This window comes from Lactuca serriola, chromosome 6 (genome assembly GCF_051521515.1).
Source record: "Lactuca serriola cultivar US96UC23 chromosome 6, Lser_US96UC23_V15, whole genome shotgun sequence".
In the NCBI taxonomy this organism is placed as follows: Eukaryota; Viridiplantae; Streptophyta; class Magnoliopsida; order Asterales; family Asteraceae; genus Lactuca; species Lactuca serriola.
The window spans coordinates 73338476-73348138 of record NC_136413.1 but is presented as its reverse complement, the minus strand read 5'-3'; the positions used below and the strand labels follow the sequence as shown (position 1 = coordinate 73348138).

General features: G+C 34.7%; 2 long non-coding RNA genes across 2 annotated transcripts; one reads left to right on the top strand and one right to left on the bottom strand.

The window, feature by feature from the left end:
* Positions 1–565: 565 nt before the first annotated feature.
* Positions 566–1918, bottom strand: LOC145058266 (uncharacterized). Its single transcript, XR_013686302.1, has 3 exons — positions 1858–1918; positions 1684–1776; positions 566–683 (listed from the first exon to the last, which is right to left on the bottom strand). It is a non-coding gene; the product is annotated as an uncharacterized LOC145058266 (long non-coding RNA).
* Positions 1919–7502: 5584 nt separating this feature from the next.
* LOC145058925 (uncharacterized) lies at positions 7503–8804 on the top strand. The gene is made up of 3 exons (XR_013686577.1): positions 7503–7718; positions 7808–8032; positions 8557–8804. It is a non-coding gene; the product is annotated as an uncharacterized LOC145058925 (long non-coding RNA).
* Positions 8805–9663: the final 859 nt, after the last annotated feature.

The window sequence follows — 9663 nt, the reverse complement described above, 5'->3', positions numbered from 1 at the left end:
TAGTCATTTAAAAGTTTTTTTTTTTTTATTTTTTATTTAACCATGCAAAAATGTTTTTTTTTTTTTTTTTTTTCGTTTCATTTTTTCACACATAATAAAATTAAAAACATAATTGCTAGTTAAACATATCAAAGTAAACTTATATACAACTGATTTTATATAAACTATGATATTTTGAAATTTATTTGATTTAACCGACAACAAATGTTTTTTTTATCGTTTCATTTTAATAACACATAATAAAATTTTTAAATATAATTGATACTTAAATATATCAAAGAAACATTATATAAAACTGAATTTTATATTAAGTATTATAATAAAACTTTTAAATATTATTGCTAGTTAATTATGATTTAACCATTTGGAATTTAAAAAAAAAAAAAAAAAAAAGAAAAAAAAAGGGCCCGGTATATGAAAATTTTGACAAAATGAAAAAGAAATCAATTTATCAATTCCCTCCTGAATGTCTGAAAGAAGAACCTAGCCCTACACCGGCGATTCCCCACCAAAACCCACCGCTTGTTGCTGTTGCTGTCGCTGACCAACGCCGACTCATCGATCTCCGACTGTTGCAATTGCTGTCGTCGTCGCCTGCACCATATACCACCGTCGCTGCCTCACACCACCATCAACGACATCCAGGCATGTATGTATCTCGATTTCATTATGACGTTGGCGCCCTGGAGAATCAATTTCATTAGATTCTAATTTCAATTGTGCTGTCGAGCAACATCTATATCTTTTTTAATGGCTTCTAATTCTCCATCTTCAAGAAGACGTTTTTGCAAGAACCCTATATATATATTCTCATATATATTTAGCACACTGCCAGTAGTTTCGACTACAGTTTAATATTATACCTAAAACAGCATTTGGAAATTCTCCAATTCCTGATATTTGCATTAGTAAAACTCTGTACTTTTGAACTCCGACAGAAAATAGTGGAAATTTGCTCCAACTGTTGGTCCTTTTTTCTTGTATCACAGACTCATGGTATGCCAAGTCCCTTTTTATGATTTGATCGATATCACATCTAGACTAGTGGTGCTATTAGAATCAAATCTCGTTTGCTATAAGGTTGAATACATATTTATTCAACCATGTTTTTTATGTTATGATATAAAATTTGATACAAATTATATAACCACATTTAACTATTTAAGTGGTTACCAATATTTCACAAATTTATCCATGCATATTTGATATAAAATATAAAATAAAATTTTGGATAAATTCAAGTCTATTTTATTAGCATATTAGCATAAGTTAATAAAAAAAAATATGCATTAAATCCTGAGCTATATGCACAAAATATTAAGAGATGGATGGTCGGCTAAGCCGCTAATGTTGAAAATGTTAATAACTTTAAGCCACACTTCCACTTAGAGCTACTCCACATATATAAATATAAATAAAGAGAAGAAACCTCTACTTCCTGTGTATCCCTTGTTCAACTGATTATACAACTTGCTTCTTTGTGCAGCTATAAGTAACCTAGTGCCGATTGTGGTCACTCACACCACCAAAAGTCTTACCCATCAAGCAACACCTTCTTTCGGCTTCCCCCAAGAATATTAACCTTAGGGAGTTTCTTCTTAATATGCAACAACAGAATTATAAAAAAGATTATATTGTTTTATTTTTCTATATTTCCTAATTTGCCCTTCTTTAAATACTAACCGTAATACGTGTGCTACGCTCCTCCTCATCCTTCTCCTTTTTCCTTTTCTCTAAATACTCTTCATAAACAACAGGATTAGCTGCTGCATGTGCCTGAAAACACATATCAAACATACAATAACAAATTTGTTTAAAGAAAAAAAAAGTGAAAGCATAAAGGAAATAGGAAATTACCTTTTTATAAAGACGAAAATCAATAAAGTACCCATGCATGTCTCCTAATATGTTGGCACCTTTTATACCCCTGATAAAAAGCATAATATAATTGTTATTACTTATTAGCGAGAACAACATAATCACATGAAGCTAAATTCAAGATTAAAAAATATGAAAGAGAGAGTTTAACTACCTGTGAACTGTATTTCTTCCAATATGATATTATTTTGAAAGAACAACATATTAGTTCCAACCTTAAATAGGTTATACCACATATATGTTTATTTGTTTAGTGTAAAGTACATTGGTATGTTCATTTGTTTGGGATTAATTAAGTAGAATGATACGTTAAACGTTGTTTATAGATCCAAATGACATCAAATAGAGAATGGATGTACGCAAAGAGACTCACTAGTAATGGGGTTTTCAATACTGAATTTCGACATTATGTCAATTATTTCTTGGACTTTGCTTACACAAATGCAACAAACATCCAACATAGTATTGTAGAAGGGGTGGAGGTTTTTGAAATTAGATGCCTGTGTAAGAAATGCAAAAATCGTTATTACAAGACAAAAAATTTAGTTGAATTGCATCTATGCCAGAATGGGTTCATGGAAGATTATATGTTTTGGTATGCACATGGGGAATTATATCCAACACAAGAAATTGGTCAATGTTCAATCTCTGAAACGGCTCAAGACAATGATGAAGGTGTGGGTGATTATCGTAGATACGAGCAGATGATTATCGAAAGCATGCATCAACCTGAGGCTCCTTACTATCAACAGGCTCCTTATTGTCAACAAGCAAAACAAAACCCAAATCAATCAGCCTAAACTTTCTATAAAATGTTGAACCAAGTTAGCGAGCCTTTATGGGACGGGTCCAAAAAAGCTTCCACACTCTCCACGGCCACCAGATTGTTGAACTGGAAATCAGAGTGCAATGTATCAGACTCTTCATTTGATAGATTAATTCCTATAATCAAAGACAGTCTACCTATAGGTGAGAAGCTTCCTAACAATTTTTATGAGACTAAGAAAATGTTGAAGCCATTACAACTTCCTTCACAACGAATTCATGTGTGTATAAACCATTACATGTTATTCTATGGATAGCATGCTAATCTGGATCGTTGTATAGTATATAATGAAAGTAGATACATGGAAAAGGGCAACAAGGTTCCTAATTTGGTCATGACTTACATGCCTATTGGACCTAGACTTCAAAGGTTGTTCTATTCAAAGAAGACGTCTCAACATTTGACTTGGCACTCAGATCATCCGATAGATCATGAAAAGATGATACATCCTAGTGAAGGTCGAGCTTGGAGTCATTTTGATGAAGTTTTTCCTGATTTTGCACAAGAGACACGTAATATCCGACTTGGGTTGTGTACCGATGGGTTTAGTCCAAATAATTCAAATGGGAGTTCGTATTCATGTTGGCCAGTGTTTATCACAGTATACAACCTACCTCCTTGGTTGGCCTTAAAACATCAATACATATTGCTTCCTTTGATCATTCCTGGGCTGAAGAATCCTAGACAAAATTTGGATGTTTTCCTACAACCTTTAGTGCATGAGTTAAAGATGTTGTTCATAGATGGCATTGAAACTTATGATGCCCATCGAAGGGAAAATTTCCAGATGAGAGCTGTATTAATGTGGACGGTTAGTGATTTCCCTGCTTATGCAATGTTGTCCGGATGGAGCACACATGGTAAGTTAGCTTGCCCATATTGTTTGGATCAATCAGAATCATTATGGCTTCAAAAGGGAAATAAACATTGTTGGTTTGACTGCCATAGAAAATATTTACGCAAAGGCCACACTTTCAAAAAAGATAAGATTAATTTTAAGAAAAACAAGACATCGAAGAGCGAAGTAGATATTCCGTACCCAACCAGAGATGAAATTTGGCAGACAGTCAAACATTTTAACATTGTTTATGAAGGGACTCCGTATGGTCCAAATTATAAAAAGTCGGATGGTTTTGGAGTGACACATAATTGGGTAAAGAGGAGCATTTTTTGGGAGCTTCCCTATTGGTGTCATTTATTGATCCGACATAACCTTGATCTGACGCATATCGAGAAGAATGTGTTTGAAAATATGTTTCATACAAGTATGGACACCCCCAAATCTAAAGATAAATTGAGCGCAAGACAAGATCTTGAGATGCTATGTGACCGGCCTCTTCTAAACCCCGTCCAGGACAAAAAAGGGAAGGCTTGGATCAAGAAAGGAGACTACACTTTAGAGAGGGTCGATGTTAAAAAAGTTTGTGCTTGGCTGAAAAAGTTGAAATTTCTAGACGGATATGCATCGAATATAGGGAATTGTGTGAACGTAAAAAATGGCAGTTTTTACGGTTTCAAGAGCCATGACTGTCACGTCTTTATGTAACGGTTGCTTCCACTTGCTATTAGAGGGTTTGTTCCAGATATGGTATATGAGGCCATAACAGAGTTATGCATGTTTTTTCGAGTATTATGCTAAAAAACATTGCATATGGAGGACTTGTACAACAGGAAACGCAGTATCGCTTAAACCATCTGCAAGTTGGAGAAAATATTCCCTCTTGGTTTCTTTGATTCCATGGAACACCTAATCATACATTTAGCTGATGAAGCAATTCTTGGTGGTCCGGTGCAATACAGATGGATGTATCAATACGAGAGGTAATCATTTTGTTTGTAATATTAAGTATTAAACTTTTACATATTCTTTTTAGTATTCATAACACGTTCTTGATAATTTCTAAGTATAGAAAGTTGGGCATAATAAAAAGAAGAATTAGGAACAAAGCAAGGGTTGAAGGTTCAATCGTCAATGAACATCTAGTGAATGAAATCGCTACCTATTGTTCTTTATATTTTTCCCCACGGTCGAGACACACCATATTCAAGAGCCACGAAATTTCGCACCACAACACGACAACTCTTCAAGTGGAGATATATTAAGCGTATTTGTCTTTCCATCAAGAAGATTACATGAAAAGGGTGGAAAGAAAAGACCCTAGAAACATGAAGAACTTCACAAAGCACACACTTACATCCTACTAAACTGTGCAGAAGTTGCCCCTTTCATCCCAGAATTTGATCGAGCGCCCCAAGCATCATATCAAAATGAACCAATTTTAGTACTTAGAGCTAAATACTTTGCAGAATGGTTTAAATACAAAGTAAGTAAAACCAATTCAATTAAACTTGTTAATTTTTGTGTTTTTTTCAACAAACATTTTGCATATATGCTCTTTAATGTAGGTAACGAGGGACTCAACTAATGGAAGTGCTAAACATTTAGAACCTTTAGCAAATGGGCCCTCGAACGATGCTCGGTCTTACAACGGCTACTTTGTAAATGGTTATAAGTTCCACACACAAGAATATGGTAAAGGACGTGTAACGAATAACTATGGACTATGCGTGAGGGGTGAGATATATAATGGCGAAGAGTCAGACTACTACGGCTTATTGGATGAGATCCTAGAAATTGACTATTATGGCATTGGGCGCTCGACTGTTGTGCTATTCAAATGCACTTGGTTTGATAATATTCGCGGTGTAGTAGTTAACAAGAATAAATTGGTTGATGTTAAACCTACGTCTCGTATTCAAACTAATGACCCTTTTTATTTGGAATCATAAGCGGAACAAGTATTTTATACACCATATCCTGCGGTGACAAATGAATTAAAAGATCTTTGGGCGGTTGTCAAGACAAAACCAAGAGGGGTATATGAAGTCACCGAAGCTGAAACGGAAGTTGCGCTTGATGGAAGCACTGAAGCAAATGGAGTCTTTCATCTTGAAGAACGGTTTCAGTTACCGAATGAAGTAAATGTTAGTGAACGTTTGAGCCTAGCCTCAAATAGAATTAACTTTGAGCAAATATCTCCCGATAAGAGTGAGGGTTCTGAAGCGGAAAACCAAGAAGATGATTCAGATGAAGATGATAGAGACGAACCAGTTTATTTTGACTACTATGATCCAGATGAGGACAAATGTTAGGAAGTTTGTTTTATGTTATATGGTATATACACTTTAATATATTTGTTATCCCATTTTACTTTTAAGTTATAATATGGTATGTAGACGCTAGTCTATTTGTTATTTTTCATTATCATCTAACATATTTGACTATTTTTGTTCTATAAACCCAGCATGTCGGATAAAGGCCTAGCACGTAACCTTTTTCTGGTTCGTCCTTCGTCGGGTGGTAGGCCATCGTCTTTGCCTGACCGTAGTGGCCTTCAACGCATCCCTCTTACAGGTGGTTCTATACCATGAGCCAGGTCATCACCTTTGCCTGATCCTAGTGGCCTTCCACGCATCCCTCTTACAGGTGGTTCTGTACCAGGAGGCAGGTCGTCACCTTTGCCTGATCCTAGTGGCCTTCCACGCATCCATCTCACAGTTGGTTCTGTACCAGGAGCCAAGTCATCACCTTTGCCTGATCCTAGTGGCCTTCCACGCATCCCTCTTACAGGTGGTTTTGTACCAGGATCTGGGTCATCACCTTTGCTTGATCCTAGTGGCCTTCCACGCGGTGGTTTTGTATCGGGAGCCAGGTCATCGCCCGACCCTAATGGCCTTCCACGCATCCCTTTGTCAGGTGGCCTTTCACGCACTTCAGTTAGGACGACAAGGTCAGGATTCTCAGGGAGTAGTAGCATGGGTGACATAAATACCCACATGGGCTTGACTGATGCTATAGCAGATACAGGGGTGGTACAGAATGTTAGGAATGGTATTGCATATGGTTATGAGATGACAGGCAACAATGAAGACCTTGCTAGTGATTTTTCTATAATGGGCCTGAGCATGAAAATGAGCCTGAGCATGGACATGAGTCTGTGCATGAGCCTGAATCACCAATGGTTCAGACGCCCCATTATTCGGGTACACATGGTGGATCAAATGATGTAGATTCGAATGGCTCTCATAGGCCATTTATCATACGAAAGGGATACAACTAAGTCTTTTTTTAATTATTATAAATTTACTATTTTTGATGTTATAATTATCCTTATATGGTTATTTCAATATTGTAGGTTTGGGAGACAAAGTATTCATCGGGCGATCGTAAAGATATTTTGGCAGTCTATAAATGAACCTTGGATTACTTATAAAAAAATTCCAAAGGAAGTTGTCACTCAAATGTTTGAGCGTTTTAGGGTAATATATTAATTATTTATTTTTATTATCTATTTCTCATTCACTGTTATTTTGCATTTTAAACTTTTACTTTTTATTTTTTACAGACTCAATACCGATGGGATCCAAATGAAGAAGGGTTAATTCGTGAAGGTTTTGAGAATACACTGAAAGATTGCTACAGGGGTGGAATGAGGGATGCTAGGGAAGCATCGGTAAATTCTGCAAGAAAAACTGGCCACGTTATCGCAGTGATTAATGATAACTTTGAGATTCTTGCAAATTACAATCCTGCTGAAATACATATAGATGTTTGGCGACATTTGTGCAGGGCAAGGAATCTAATACATTAGTGCTTATTTTGTATTATATATATATATATATATATATATATTACAGAAATGGGACACGGATGAGTGGAAAAAGTTGTCCAAAAGCGGAAAAACAACCGTAACACTGATTCTGGGGGGGGGGGAGCCAGACATACGGGTGGTAGCATTGGATTTGAGGAGCACCGTCTTAAATTGGTAAGTAATCCTAATTAAAGATTTTAGTGATACATTGTTCTTTCAACACTAATTATATCAATTATATTGTGTCATTTATTGATCTTTATTATAAGACACATCTTACCACCGAATCAAAGAAAATATATTTTGGGGGAGATAAAGAGGCGCAAGTGGATTTTGTGAATGAGACATCTAGAGTGGCGATCGTAAGTTGTCTTTATCTTTTTATATATTTACTAATATTAGTTTTTACTTTTTAGTACAATAACAAAAACTTTCTTTTGGTATGTTGTAGGAATCATATAACACAACCCTATCTCAAAAATAGGGTGATGATCCGACTCAACATAATGTGAATGATCCTGAATTGTGGACCCAAACACAACTGCTTAGGAAAGGCGGGAAACAATAAGGTCCTATCTATGGGGCAGGATACTCGGATCTTCACTTTTTGATGACGGATGCATATTCTTATGAGTCAATTTCAGCTTCTGCTGACTTTGCAAAGTCACAATAGGAGGTACTGTTATTTACATAATATATTATAGAGAAAAAAAATCAAGTAAAGAGGTACTTAATATGGCTGAAAAATATATGTTCATATTGGTAAGGTACATTGTTGTTACGGGTGAAAATTGAAATATGTTGTCATTATTAATATTAGGTAAAGTGCATTGTTATTATGGTTGAAAATGATACTTTGTTGCTATTATTAAATTAGGAAAAACATAATGCTATAATGGGTGAAAATTATAGTATGTTGCTATTATTGATATTTGGTAAAGTAAATTGTTGTTATTGATAATAATTTAAATATATTGATATTATGGATTGGAAATGTAAAGTACAATGGTATAATGGATAAAAATATAGTATGTTATTATTATGCATACAAAAAGTTATTATTATGGATGTTAAAAACAATGTACATTTTTATTAGCAATAGTGTGTTTTTATATTGAATTAAAAGTAAAGTACATTGCTATCATGGTTTAAAGTTGAATTACATTTACTAACTGCATGTGCTTGTCTTGATATATTTAGGTAAATGAGTTGCGACAAAAAATGTCAAACATGGAACAAGCCATAGAAGAAAAGCAAAGTGAAATGAATTTGCAAATGCAACAAATGCAAAATGAAATGGAATTGCAAGTGCAAAGACAATTGGCGGCCTTTATGAAACAAATTAATCCGTCCGGTAATCCACCAAGTAGTTCTTAGTTTTTGTTTTAGAACACTAAATTAATGTTATGTTATTGATTAGTTCTTAGTTTTTGTAATGGTATTATAATGGTATTTTGAGTATTTGAATGTATAAATGGCATGTTAGTGACTATTTTAATGGTAATGAGTGTAATGGTATTAGACTATTATTTTAATTATTTATTTGATTTTTTTAGCAGAAAATTTGGATATTTTTTAAATTATAATCCTGTAGGAATTATAAATTTAATATAGCAATAAAAACTGGTAAAAAATTCATAGAAAATCTGTACAAAATAAATATTCAGTAGGTATTCGGTAGGAAATAAAATCCAATAAAATCTGTAGGTATTCCGTAGGAAAAAATGTTGGTAGGTAATCTGTAGGTAAAGTAGTTGGTAGGTATTCTGTAGGAAAATCAATTGGTAGGTATTCTATAGGAAAATCTGTTTGTAGGTAATCTGTAGGTAAAGTAGTTGGTAGGTATTCTGTAGGAAAATCAGTTTGTAGGTAATCCGTAGGTAAAGTAGTTGGTAGGTATTCTATAGGAAAATCATTTCGTAGGTATTCCGTAGGAAAATAATCTGTATGTATTTTGTAGGAGTTCCGTAGCTAAATAACCTGTAGGTAATCTGTAAGTCGTCTGTAGTTAACGTGTTCCGTAGGTATTCCGTAGTTAAATTGTAACAGAATATTCCATAGGAAATGCGTAGGAACGTTTGTAGCTAATTTGTAGGAAAAAATTACCCACGAGGGTTTTCCTACAACCCGTTTTTGTAGGAAATATGTAGGTAACGCCTTGTTCCTACGGATTTACTACCAATTATGTTGTAGGTAATTACTTAGTTTTCTAGTAGTGCTATGCTCTGCTTCACAACATTACACACCTCCCCTAACCTTTATTCCAACAAGGTCGCCCCTGAATTTCCATTACTAATATTAAGAATC